We start from the raw sequence: 14,738 nt of genomic DNA on the forward strand, positions 1-14,738 counted from the left end.
GTGTGAAACAACTGAAAATATGTCTTATATTCTAGGTTCTTCAAAGTAGCCACCTTTTGCTTTGATGACTGATTTGCACACTCTTGGCATTCTCTTGATGAGCTTCAAGAGGTTGTCACCCGAAATGGTCTTCCAACAATCTTGAAGGAGTTCCCAGAGATGCTTAGCACTTGTTGGCCCTTTTGCCTTCACTCTGCGGTCCAGCTCACCCCAAACCATCTCGATTGGTTCTGGTCTGGTGACTGTGGAGGCCAGGTCATATATATATATATATATATATATATATATATATATATATATATATATATATATATATATACATATATATATACATATATATATAGTATGCTCTATTTTTATATACAGTTTAAACCAGAAGTTTACATACACTATATAAAAAGACACATATGCATGTTTTTCTCAATATCTCACAGGAAATCTGAATAAACCTTTCCCGTGTTAGGTCAATTTGGATTACCAGAATTTTTAATATTTGCCAAATGCCAGAATAATGAGAGAGAGAGAATGTTTTAAGGCATTTTTACTACTTACTGCAAAGTCAAAAGTTTACATACATTGAAGAGGCAACAACTGTTGGCTCAATTATTAGAACAAGGAAGAAACAAAAGATGACTGTCAATCTTCCTCGGTCTGGGTCTCCAGGCAAGATCTCATTTCGTGGTATAAGCATGATTCTGAGAAAGGTCAAGAATCAGCCTACAGCTACTTGTGAGGACCTGGTCAATGACTTGAAGAGAGCTGGGACCACAGTCTCAAACATTAACACTCTGCGCCGTCATGGCGCCAAACCTGGAGAGCACGCAAGGTCCCCACATGTCTAGTTCCATTTGAAGTTTGCCAATGACCATCTGGATGATCCAGAGGAGGTATGGGAGAAAGTCATTTGGTCAGATGAGACCGAAATAGACCTTTTTGGGATCAACTCCACTCTCCATGTTTGGAGGAAGAAGAAGGATGAGTACAACCCCAAGAACACCATCACAACTGTGAAGCATGGTTGGGAAAATATCACATTTTAGGGGTGTTTTTCTGCAAAGGGTGTAAAGAATTGTGCTAGCAGGAACCAAATGGGGCTAACAGACTTGCAGGTGGAGAGACTTTGTGTGCTGGACCTGATCAGGTGACCTAGAGGGCTTCCTGGGTATAAAGGCCCTATGTGCCAGATTGCAGGGGGCATTTGGCACCAAGAGAGTGCAAGGTGTGTATGTGCACCGGAGATGACGCTGCAGACAGATATTTGGCGCCAGACTGTAGAGTGGAGCAGACGTGCTTCAGAGGGACAGCAGAGCCCAGCATGACAGGTCTCAGCCGGAGGGCTTTGCTGCACCAGAGTTGGACATCGCCTGAGAGGCTCCGGACTCCTCACAGAAGTGCCTTGAGCCCTGCGCATGTTGGTCAGAGTCAGGACCTGCGCCCCACACTGAGTAAGTTCCCGGGATCTGATGCCTGTGAAGAGCCGAGGTTTGGACCCCCTTACTCCAAGCTTGAGAGATTACCTTCGACGGTCAAGCCGAGAAAAGATGAGAGAGGACTGCGACAGCGGAGACGCACCAGCAGCAGCGGACAGTTGGGATTAGGATCTCAGGTTTGGTGGGGGCCATTTGGTGCGTGGGAGGCTAAACAGGATCTGATAAACTTTATCAAGAAGAGACTTAAGGCCTAGCGGGAAGAACCGGTGACTCCCGCTAGGGCCATATAAAGAGAAAGATAACTCATGCCTGACTCCCACGACTGGGTGCATCACACTTTTGCAAAGAACTTTACCGCTATTCAATGAAACTATTTGTTACTGTTATTCCAAGTTGTTGTTTATTATCCCTGTTACTAACCCCCTTGCATAATACTTATTATACATATAAAGTGGTTTTATCAATCCCTGACTGTTCCCGCCTTGTGTCTCTGTGCGTTGCATTCCGACACCTGTTTTACAAGGGGACAAGATGACTGCACCAAATTGAAGGGTGGATGGATAGGGTCATGTATCGAAAGATTTTGGCCAACAACCCCCTTCCCTCAGTAAGAGCATTGAAGATGGGTCATGGCTGGGTCTTCCAGCATGACAATGATCCGAAATACACAGCCAGGACAACTAAAGAATGGTTCCGTAAGAAGCATTTCAAGGTCCTGGAGTGGCCTAGCCAATTTCCAAACCTGAACCCAATAGAAAATATTTGGAGGAAGCTGAAACTCAATGTTGTCCTGCGACAGCACCGAAACCTGAAAGGTCTGGAGAAGATCTGTATGAAGGAGTGGGCCAAAATCCCTGCTGCAGTGTGTGCAAACTTGGTCAGGAACTATAAGAAACATCTGACCTCTGTAATTGCAAACAAAGGTTTCTGTATCAAATATTAAGTTCTGTTTTTCTATTGTATCAAACACTTATTTCATGCAATAAAAGGCAAATTAAGTATGTAAAAATTATACAATGTGATTTTCTGGATTGTTTTTATATTCTGTCTCTCACAGTTGAAAAATACCTACAATAAAAATTACAGACCTCTCCATTCTTTGTAGGTGGGAAAACTTGCAAAAATGTCAGTGTCAAAAAACAATTTTCCCTACTTTGTATGCTGTTACTGCAATATATCACAGATCAATAAATTCAGTCACATTGAGTGACTATACAGCTACATAACTGTATATCACGTGAATCTTAGATTTCTAATCACAGACTGAAAATCACATTAGACCTTTTTCTATCTCTATCCTTTGTGCATAAAATGGCCAGGCCTTATCTTTTATACTGGATATCATGGGTTAGATCTTGTGATCTGATTTCTGAGTTTTTTGCTTTAAGCAGTTGCATATGAATGTAGGGTGTGTCCCAAAGATTCTTATGGTAATTTGTTCCAGAACAAATAGTAGTACTGGGTGTAACAAGGGACCCCAGAGAAGCAGACAAGTCTGAGGACGGAAACTATATACATTTCTGAAGACAATATAAAGAGGTGAGAAAAAATATGTTTTTTTTTAAGTTCTTTAAGTTTTTCATGGAACTCCTAGGTCCAAGACAACCTTTAGTCTCCATTCTGTCTAGTAGGTGTCAATGGGTGCTGTTATTTGATCTGTAAACAGCGTGCTCTGCCAAAATCATTATTCTGTCTGTTAAGCCATGACATTTGCTTGTTGTTTGTTGCTCCTTGTAGAAGATAGTTTTCAATCATGAATGCACATAATGCTGCGTTCACACATCCCTGCATAATCACTTACTCTCGCAGGGAAATGGCTGTGTCACCTAAAAAGACACGAGTCCATTACAATCGTCTTCTTCAAATGAAACAGCTGTTTTCCAGCTAAATAAAGCTATTGTGCAGGGGGGATACAGTGTAATGACCACAGAAGCATTGGGCTTTTGCAGTTAAAAGCCACAGCATGACCACGACGTGTGAACTTAGCTTAAGGCTGTGTGCCCAATATGCGTTTTTTAAGCGTTTCCGCAGCAGCAATTCCGCTTCAGAAATGCTTAAAAAATGCTTGGTAGAAGGTCTGCCATGTTCCCCAATGATAATCCGCATGTGCTGTGCACATGCTGTGGAAATTTCCGCTGCGGATTATCATTGCAGACAAATACGCAGCACTACCAATTATTTTGCGGAAGCGCGGCGTTTTCGCCACCATTGACTTGCATTGGAACACATGAAATCCGCATCACTGTATATGTAGATGCGGAATCCATGCGTTTCAATGTGCGGATGGTACCCGGGTTTGGAGAAGAGGAGACTCTCCTCCAGACCCAGGTACCATTGAACCTGTAAAAAACTAATAAAATAAAAAATATACATTATACTCACCTTCTGATGGCCCCCGGTGTCTTTGTCCAGGCTTGCCGGCAGCTCGCAGTAGACTAAAGGACCTGCGGTGACGTCATTTAGTCATGTGACGGGTCGGCAGGTCCTTAAAGTCTACCGTGAGCTACCGGCAAGCTGAGACGCATCGGATAAAGACTCCGGGGGCCATCAGAAGGTGAGTATAATATATATATATATATTTTTTTACCAGTCTTTCGGTCACACTATATAAATCCATGCTGTTTGCATGGATTTATATACACCGTGTGCAGAATTATTAGGCAAATGTGTATTTTGATCACTTTGATACTTTTTATACATGTTGTCCTACTCCAAGCTGCATAGGCTTGAGAGCCAACTACTAATTAAGTAAATCTGGTGATGTGCATCTCTGTAATGAGGAGGGGTGTTGTCTAATGACATCAACACCCTATATAAGGTGTGCTTAATTATTAGGCAACTTCCTTTCCTTTGGCAAAATGGGTCAGAAGAGAGATTTGAGGGGCTCTGAAAAGCCCAAAATTGTGAGATGTCTTGCAGAGGGATGCAGAAGTCTTGAAATTTCCAAACTTTTGAAGCGTGATCACCGAACAATCAAGTGTTTCATGGCAAATAACAAAATAACTGCCCATGAATTGAGGAAAATCAAGCATGAAGCTGCAAAGATGCCATTCGCCACCAGTTTTGCCATATATCAGAGCTGCAACGTTACTGGAATGTGTGCGATACTCAGGGACATGGCCAAGGTAAGGAAGGCTGAAAAATGACCACCTTTGAACAAGAAACATAAGATAAAAAGTCAAGAATGGGCCAAGAAATATCTTAAGACTGATTTTTCAAAGGTTTTATGGACTGATGAAATGAGAGTGGCTCTTGATGGGCCAGATGGATTGGCCAGAGGCTGGATCCATAAAGGGCAGAGAGCTCCACTCCGACTCAGACGCCAGCAAGGTGGAGGTGGGGTACTAGTATGGGCTGGTATCATCAAAGATGAACTTGTGGGACCTTTTCGGGTTGAGTATGGAGTGAAACTCAAATCCCAGACCTACTGCCAGTTTCTGGAAGACAACTTCTTCAAGCAGTGGTACAGGAAGAAGTCGGTATTGTTCAAGAAAAACATGATTTTCATGCAGGACAATGCTCCATCACATGCATCCAAATACTTCACAGCGTGGTTGGCCAGTAAAGGTCTAAAAGAAGAAAAAATAATGACATGGTCCCCTTGTTCACCTGATCTGAACCCCATAGAGAACCTGTGGTCCATCATAAAATGTGAGATCTACAGGAAGGGAAAACAGTACACCTCTCGGAACAGTATCTGGGAGGCTGTGGTGACTGTTGCACGCAATGTTGATCGAAAACAGATCAAGCAACTGACAGAATCTATGGATGGAAGGCTGTTGAGTGTCATCATAAAGAAAGGTGGCTATAGTGATCACTAATTTTTTTGGTTTTTGTTTTTGCATGTCAGAAATGTTTATTTCTAAATTTTATGCACTGATATTGGTTTACCTGGTGAAAATAAACAAGTGAGATGGGATTATATTTGGTTTTTATTAAGTTGCCTAATAATTCTGCACAGTAATAGTTACCTGCACAAACAGATATCCTCCTAAGATAGCCAAATCTAAAAAAAACCCACTCCAACTTCCAAAAATATTTAGCTTGGATATTTATGAGTCTTTAGGGTTGATTACTGTTAGTTGTTGATCAATAATAAAAATAATCCTCTAAAATACAACTTGCCTAATAATTATGCACACAGTGTAGTGTGACCAAGTTGTCAAGCACTTTCCAAGTAATGCTAAAATCGCTTGGAAAGCGCTTGACAACCCACATGCGGAAATGCAAGTGAAGAACGCTTCACTTCCGCTTGTCCCTGGCAGGAAAAAAGCATGTACAATCCGCATGTACAATCCGCATGCGTTTTTTCTGCCAGGGAGATGCAGAAACGCTCAGGAAAAAATCCAGAGCATTTCTGCATCGTGGGCACATAGCCTAATACAGATTAATTACACTGTTCAAAAAAATAAAGGGAACACTTAAACAACAGAATATAACTCCAAGTAAATCAAACTTCTGTGAAATCAAACTGTCCACTTAGGAAGCAACACTGATTGACAATCAATTATTCGGTACGGAGCATTATATGGGGCCCATTATTCTGTACAGAGTATTATATGGGGTCCATTATTCTGTATGGAGCATTATATGGGGTTCACTATTCTGTATGGAGCATTATATGGGGTCCATTCTGTATGGAGAATTATGTGGCGTCCATTATTTTGCATGGACCATTGTATGGGGTCCATTATTCTGTATGGAGGACTATGTGGTGCCTATAATACTGTATGGAGGACGATGTGGTGCCCATAATACTGTATGGAGGACTATGTGGTGCCTATAATACTGTATGCATTACTATGTAGTCCCCATTATACTGTATGGAAGACTATGTGGACTAAGACTAATATTATATGGAGGACTATGTGGTGCCCATAATACTGTATGGAGGACTATGTGGTGCCCATAATACTGTATGGAGGATTATACTGCCGGTTTAAAATGAAAACTTTTGACTTCCCCCAGGACACGCACTGTGCGCTGTGAGGATTCGCCGGTTTATGAGCAATTGTAGAATTTACAATAGTTATCACTCATGTAATGTAAGCAGTCAGTGAAATCTTTGTCCTTGTACTATTCTTATATTTATCTGCCGTATCTGTGCATCATGAATGAATGTGTTAAAGGAGCCCACTGAGACTCTTTTGCTGGCTTTGTGAGAGATGGTGGTAGGGACAATGGCAGTGGTAATAGTTACTTATGATCGGCAAAGCAAATCACGCTCCATGCATGGCCCACATCCTGAATTTAACTGTGCAATATTTCTTTCACAAATATACCAGGTTGAGGAAAGTGATGGTTATGACCACAAAAGTGTCAGCTCATTTCAAACTATCTTATATAGCAAAATGAGCTCACATTGCTTTGCAAAGAAAAAAACGGTTTGCCAGAGTGCCATTTGGTTTGTGACTTTGCAACCTGCTGTAGATTTTGCAGTGACTGTATGAGCAGTATAAAGCGGAAAAGGACTACATCATGCAACAGGCAAACGGAAGTGTGGATTACTTCGAGATTTGAGATTGGCAGCTGATGAGGGATGTATGTTGTCTATTAACCCCTTCACAACATTTGACATAAGTCTACATCATGGTTGGGAAAGGGTTCCCGCCAAATTACGTAAATTTACAGAAGCTGTGCCTGCTTGATTGCCACCACAAGTTCAGCTTAAGTGAAAGCCAAGCCTTGGGTGTCAAAACCAGCAACAAACGGAGAAACTTCTCATCTTCGAGATGCTTACGAATCCGAGGTCCAATTGTAATGCCCCAAAGTTGTTGTGTATGTGCCTTTAAGAAGTAGCAGAGCTAGCAGCTACCTCATTATGTTTGCACAGTGTTCACATTTCCCTTTGCAGATAATGTACATGCGGATTCAGTACATAGAAGTGGTTTATATATGTATAAAGTGATGTACTTATTATGCTCTGCTATCTGAAGGTTGTAAAGAGTTAACAAAGCAGCCCTATGGCCATAAGGTCACATGGTTTGACCAAATGACCTGGTCCTGGGCTTGTTAGAGAATGAGACATTTTGTGTGCAGGAGTGTGCTTTCTAGGAAAGCTGGAGGAACAGGTAGGAAAGTCAGACCTCCTGTATATGAGAGGCAACAGCCTCAGCTGCAGTCAGCTGTGTGATAAAGACTGTACATATAAGCAGACGTTGGAGCTCAGGAATCACTGCACCATTGATATATCTGCATGAGTATACCGGAAAGTAACTGTGATTGCAGCACTGGGATTGCATCTCTGTTAAATCATAGTTTATCTGGGTGTACCTGTGTATTCGTGCAACAAGTAAAGTTTATCAATAGCCTATCTGGCCTCCCTGTTTTCTGGACTATTTGGAGTGCACCACATTACATCACACTATCAGGAAACAGAGGTTAATTAAGTGCACCCTGGCATTACAAACTTTATTTTCTTTTATTTTTTTCTCTGCCATAGCATAGTGGTAATATCCGCACACCACATGGTGCGTGACCTATGGCATAGAAGTGCATTATGGCATTACACAATATAGACTCCTTTCTTTATCCTTGCTTCACTCAACCTTGGGAATTTATCAATGAGATACTTGAATGCTTTTGTATTTTCATCCATTGCCTTTACAAAGTTCTTCATTAGGCCCAACTTGATATGCACTGGTGCTTACAAAATCTTATGTGGGTCAAAAAATGCTGGATGCACAATATTTTTACTCCATGGCTGAAGTGAATGTCGGAGAGTCCAGTCTCTTATTTTAGTGATATTCTCTTGCATGACTATCCCATTCACACAGAAAGCAGCAGTACTTTATGCATCCTGGAGACCAAGTAAGAGGGTATTCACCTTTAAGTCACCACAGAGGAGTCACAAATGTTGGTCATAGTTCAGGCACCTCAATAGCTGTCTCATTTTGTCATAGGTTTCTATCATGTGGACTCCATAACCAACTGGTATTGAAGGTAATGCATTGCTATTATGCAGCAAGATGGCTTTTAGGCTTGTTTTGGATGAATCAATGAAAAACCTCTATTCCTCTGAATTATCACTTTTCTTCTGAGCTTCCGTTAAACTGTTGATCTTGTTGCATGCCACAAGATCGCCCTCCATGAAGTATTGGACAAGATCATTATCACAGTTGCGGAACAAAGAAATCTGAAAATCACCCGCTAGGAGATTCCATTGCTGTAGCCTAGAACCTAGGAGTGATAAAGACTGTACATATAAGCAGACGTTGGAGCTCAGGAATCACTGCACCATTGATATATCTGCATGAGTATACCGGAAAGTAACTGTCTTACTTTTAGGCAGATCCAAATCTCTAACCAAATCTTTCAGTTCATTTTGTTTTATAAGGTGTAGTTCAGTTTAGTTAGAACCTAGGAGCTCAGCCTTAAGGCCCCATCACACTAAGCAACGCTACAGCGATATCGACAACGATATACGACCTGTCAGGGATCATTGCTGCATCGTTATGTGGTTGCTGGTGAGATGTCAAGCAGTCAGATCTTACCAACGATGCAGCAACGATGCGGCGACCCGTAACGATCTGTATAACGATGCACGCCTATGTGTTTCATGCACGCCTATGTGTTTCTGTGTCTGAGTCATCAACAAGGTCGTTGGTAAGGTGTCAACACACCGATGCATGCTACCCAGCGGGGCCTCAATGATAAAAGAAATGTCCAGACCATTCCGACACGACCAGCGATCTCACAGCAGGGACCTGGTCGCTGCTAAGTGTCAAACGTAGCGAGATCGATACTGAGGTCGCTGTTGCGTCACAAAACTTGTGACTCAGCAGCAATCTCGCTAGCGATCTCGCTTAGTGTGACAGGGCCTTTACTTTTAGGCAGATCCAAATCTCTAACAAAATCATTCAGTTCATTTTGTTTTATAAGGTGTGGTTCAGTTTAGTTTGCTGACAGAAAGTCTGGGTCATGAGAGGAAGGTGCTTCATGACACCAAGCGTCCTCTTCTTCCTCAGTTGACTCAAATGAAATAGTTTCTGGTACTTTTGGAACTGGCAGTTCATCTGTATGTGGTACTGGGCGTATCGCAGTTTGAATGTTTGGATACTGTCAAGTCCACTTCTTCCTTGAAACTCCTTTCCTAATTGGGGGCATCATGCAGAAATAGCAATTGGTAGTGTGATCAGTTGGCTCTCTCCAGATCATTGGGACTGCAAAAGGCATAGATTTCCTCTTTACATGCACATGTATTGCAGCATACGTGTGGACCCCAACTCTTGTCCTGATCTCCTATTCTGCATCGAAAATACAGGTTGTAGGTCTTCCTTATCATGGTAGTCAAGTTTCACCTTTGTGATGCAAAAGACACTTCTCCACATATGTAGCAAAAACTATCTGCTTTGTTAATATATGAATGAGGCATATCTGAAAAATATATAGAAACATGTCATTATGCTAGGAAACTAAGCTAAGAAATTCTAAAACTGCATACCTTACACAGAGAGCATTTATAAAAGTAAGTGATGCAACTGTAATTGGGATTATATCATTGGAGCTGCTTTTTTTAATTGGTCACCCAAAGATGATAGAATACTGAAGGCTCAATAGACTAAATAAATGATGTAATAGACTAGCTACTAACAATGCAATAATGATGTTAACATAATAAAGACTAAATTTTTCTATAAGCCTGCATGAAAGGTGTCATCAATAGTTGTAACGTCCTTTGAATCTTGAAAATTAGAGCCAATCAGCAAATTTAAGCATCATATTCGTTTTCAGCAGCACAAAATTCGTTGAGTTCAACTGTTTCTGTTTCTGAACCAATTTGGCTGTAGAACAATGTTATCACACACGCAGCTCCCAGGGACATCGCTGCCCTTTCCAGGAAGACTCATCACCGCCGCTCCATCAACAACAAGTATATTGCAGTTGTCCCTGCGTGTCAGCAGCTTTTCTGCATATCACTAGTACACTGGTCTTTTCTCTGATCAGAGCATATTCAGTCTGATCACAGCACAGAGCAGTGTGACAACAGGGGATAATGAAGCTGCAGACAGGCAAGGAAAAGTCTACTATCGGGTGAAGGGTCAGGCTGTGGAAGGGTACCGGATTCCCAAGTTGGTGGAGGTAAATCATCCCTCAGCCAAAAACCGGAGGTTGTGATCATTTATTGGTGCGACCCCCCGCCAAACCTGCTAGGAAGGCGCCATATAGGATAGCAGGAAGCGGAGGCCAACGCTTACCCGACACGGTCCGCGGTAGCTGGACAGAAGTTTGGTCACTGGTGGGGCACGAGAGGCCAGAGAAAGGACAGAAGGGGGTCCTGTGCCATGCTCCTGAGTTGCCTGGGGGTTGACCGAGCCCCTCACCTGGTGGACGCAGCACGGCTTGGGCAGTCATTGCTGACAGAAGTGACTTGGATAACAACTGTGAGTAAAAGACCCTGGACTGCATCATTGGACTCTGTGTGATTTCTGCTGCGCCGGCACCATCACCCCCAGCATCCACCTACACTGCCCTGTGCTGCACACCAACACCAGCCTCAGCGGTCTGCCTCGCAGCGGCAGTTATCTCTGACCGCAATCCACGGGTGGCGTAGTCGGACATTCAAAACACTGATAAATAGACTGCCACAATTTGGTCTGACCACCCTAAGCCACGGGATCGGGTTGCCACTACTACCCCCATCAGCACAGTACACCAGAAGGCCCGGATCCGGGTACTCCACTGCTCAGGGGGCGAGTCACAAGTTTTCCCACTTAAAAAAGATGAGAGAGGCCTGTAATGGATATCATAGCTAGACCTCAACTATAAGAGACAAAATGAGAAAACAAATCCTGAAAATCCCATTGTTTGATTTGGAAAGAAATTTTTTTCAAATTTTGGTGGAAAATAAGTATTTGGTCAGTTACAAACAAGCAAGATTTCTGGCCGTCACAGACCTGTAACTTCTTCTTTAAGAGGTGCCTCTATCCTCCACTCATTACCTGTAGTACTGGCACCTGTTTGTATTTGTTATCAGTATAAAAGACACCTGTCCGCAACCTCAAACAGTCAAACTCAAAACTCCACTATGGTGAAGACCAAAGAGCTGTCAAAGGACACCAGAAACAAAATTGTAACCCTGCACCAGGCTGGGAAGACTGAATCTGCAATAGGCAAGCAGCTTGGTGTGAAGAAATCAACTGTGGGAGCAATAATTAGAAAATGGGAGACATACAAAACCACTGATAATCTCCCTTGATCTGGGGCTCCACACAAGATCTCACCCTGTGGGGTCAAAATGATCTCAAGAACGGTGAGCAAAAATCCGAGAATCACATGGGGGGACCTAGTGAATGACCAGCTGGGACCAACGTTACACAGGCTACCATCAGTAACACACTACGCTACCAGGGACTCAGACCCAGCAGTGCCAGATGTGTCCCCCTGCTTAAGCCATTACATGTCCGGACCCGTCTGAAGTTTGCTAGAGAGCATTTGGATGATCCAGAAGAGTATTGGGAGAATGTCATATGGTCAGATGAAACCAAAGTAGAACTGTTGGGTAGAAACACAACTAGTCGTGTTTGGAGGATAAAGAATGCTGAGTTGCATCCAAAGAACACCATACCTACTGTGAAGCATGGGGATGGCAACATCATGCTTTGGGGCTGTTTCTCTGCCAAGGGACCAGGACGACTGATCCGTGTACATGAAAGAATGAATGGGGCCATGTATCGTGAGATTTTGAGTGCAAACCTTCCATCAGCAAGGGCATTGAAGATGAAATGTGGCTGGGTCTTTCAGTATGACAATGGTCCCAAGCACACCGCCAGGGCAATGAAGGAGTGGCTTCGTAAGAAGCATTTCAAGGTCCTGGAGTGGCCTAGCCAGTCTCCAGATCTAAACCCTATAGAAAACCTTTGGAGGGAGTCGAAAGTCCGTGTTGCCCAGCCACAGCCCCAAAACATCACTGCTCTAGAGGAGTTCTGCATGGAGGAATGGGCCAACATACCAGCAACAGTGTGTGCCAACCTTGTGAAGACTTACAGAAAATGTTTGACCTCTGTCATTGCCAACAAAGGATATATACCAAAGTATTGAGATGAACTTTTGTAATTCACCAAATACTTATTTTCCACCAAAATTAGAATTTTTTTTTTCCAAATCAGACAATGTGATTTCAGGATTTGCTTTCTCATTTTGTCTCTCATAATTGAGGTCTACCTATTATGTAAATTACAGGCCTCTCTCATCTTTTTAAGTGGGACAACTTGCACAATTGGTGGCTGACTAAATACTTTTTTTCCCCACTGAATATATCATATATAGAGGTGAGCGGTGTTGGACTCGAACTGCTCGCCAATCTCAAATTCGAGCTACTTTGGGCGGTGTTCGAGTTGTTCGACGAACTCGAACGATTTGCAAAAAATTCAGCCGTTCGAGGTTATGTTCGATAACTGTTCGTGCACCAAAAGCGTAACTGGATTTTTTCACAGTAATACTGTTAATCAATGTTAATAAACAGTTTCAGTGTAGAGTGGGCGGGGGGGAGGGGCAGGGGATGGATCTCTGCAGAAATAATGCCGATCTCCATTTTTTTATCTTTCCCGCATTTACAGTGGGGCGGTGCAGTCTGTCAGCCTATCAGCAGCGCACACACGCAGCGAAGTGCTTTTTATTCACACAAGCAAGGGCATGTGTCATTGGCTGTGTATGTCACATGTCCTTGCCCTATAAAACCCAGCCATTTTCCCCATCGCCACCATTTTCTCACTGCTGCAGCTGAGTGTTAGACGGCCCCGCTGCTGCTGTGGGCGCTATACAGTATAACTGTGTGAATTGCGAGTGAATTTCCAGTTACCTAGAGAGATAGTTTTAGGGAGTAGGGACTAGTCCTAATTGCAGCCCTTTTGAGGGCTAGGTTACAGCAGTTCATAGCACTTTTTGCCAGGCAGGTCTGTGCCAGTGTTTTTCACAGCATTTGGCAAAATGTAGCTCAGCCAATCATTTTGGGCCTGTAGCAGTGTCTGTTAGTCATTGGAGTAGCCTATCTGTGTTGCAAGCTACACCACCTATGTATCTAATACCAATTTTTTACTGCATCTAAGCCAGCCAATCCTTTTGGGCCTGTAGCAGTGTCTGGTAGTCAGTGGAGTAGCCCATCTGAAGCAAGCTACACCACCTGTGTATCTAATAACAATTTTTTACTGAATCTAACCCAGTAAATCCTTTTGGGCATAGTAGCAGTGTCTCGTAGTCAGCGGAGTAGCCCACCTGTGAAGGAAGCTACACCGCCTGTGTATCTAATTCTAATTTTTTACTGCATCTAACCCAGGAAATCTTTTTGGGCCTAGTAGCAGTGTCTGGTAGTCAGTGGAGTAGCCCACCTGTGAAGGAAGCTATACCGCCTGTGTATCTAATTCTAATTTTTTACTGCATCTAACCCAGGAAATCTTTTTAGGCCTAGTAGCAGTGACTGGTAGTCAGCGGGGTAGCCCACCTGTAAAGGAAGCTACACCACCTGTGTATCTAATTCTAATTTTTTACTGCATCTAACCCAGGAAATCCTTTTGGGCCTAGTAGCAGTGTCTGGTCGTCAGTGGAGTAGCCCATCTGAAGCAAGCTACACCACCTGTGTATCTAATAACAATTTTTTACTGCATCTAACCCAGTAAATCCTTTTGGGCATAGTAGCAGTGTCTCGTAGTCAGCAGAGTAGCCCACCTGTGAAGGAAGCTACACTGCCTGTGTATCTAATTCTAATTTTTTACTGCATCTAATGCAGGAAATCATTTTGGGCCTAGTAGTAGTGTCTGGTAGTCAGCGGAGTAGCTCACCTGTGAAGGAAGCTACACCGCCTGTGCATCTAATTCTAATTTTTTACTGCATCTAACTCAGGAAATCCTTTTGGGCCTAGTAGCAGTGTCTGGTAGTCAGTAGAGTAGCCCATCTGAAGCAACCTACACCACCTGTGTATCTAATAACAATTTTTTACTGCATCTAACCCAGTAAATCCTTTTGGGCATAGTAGCAGTGTCTTATAGTCAGCGGAGTAGCCCACCTGTGAAGGAAGCTACACCGCCTGTGTATCTAATTCTAATTTTTTACTGCATCTAACCCAGGAAATCTTATTGGGCCTAGTAGCAGTGTCTGGTAGTCAGCGGAGTAGCCCACCTGTGAAGGAAGCTGCACCGCCTGTGTATCTAATTCTAATTTTTTACTGCATCTAATGCAGGAAATCATTTTGGGCCTAGTAGTAGTGTCTGGTAGTCAGCGGAGTAGCTCACCTGTGAAGGAAGCTACACCGCCTGTGCATCTAATTCTAATTTTTTACTGCATCTAATGCAGGAAATCCTTTTGGGCCTAGTA

The 14,738-nt window shown here is 43.0% G+C and overlaps 1 protein-coding gene across 2 annotated transcripts in view; it reads left to right on the top strand.

The window, feature by feature from the left end:
- The first annotated feature begins 2,814 nt into the window (after window positions 1-2,814).
- Window positions 2,815-14,738, top strand: part of LOC141259632 (amine sulfotransferase-like) — a 209,187-nt gene continuing 197,263 nt past the window's right edge. For both annotated transcript variants that reach the window (XM_073675893.1, XM_073675890.1), the window contains exon 1: window positions 2,815-2,969. The gene's annotated coding sequence lies outside the window, so the exon portion shown is untranslated. The remainder of the gene's footprint in view (window positions 2,970-14,738) is intronic.

Source organism: Phyllobates terribilis, unplaced genomic scaffold, assembly GCF_046119375.1.
Source record: "Phyllobates terribilis strain yellow unplaced genomic scaffold, ASM4611937v1 Scaffold_3__8_contigs__length_932513732, whole genome shotgun sequence".
Classification (NCBI taxonomy): Eukaryota; Metazoa; Chordata; class Amphibia; order Anura; family Dendrobatidae; genus Phyllobates; species Phyllobates terribilis.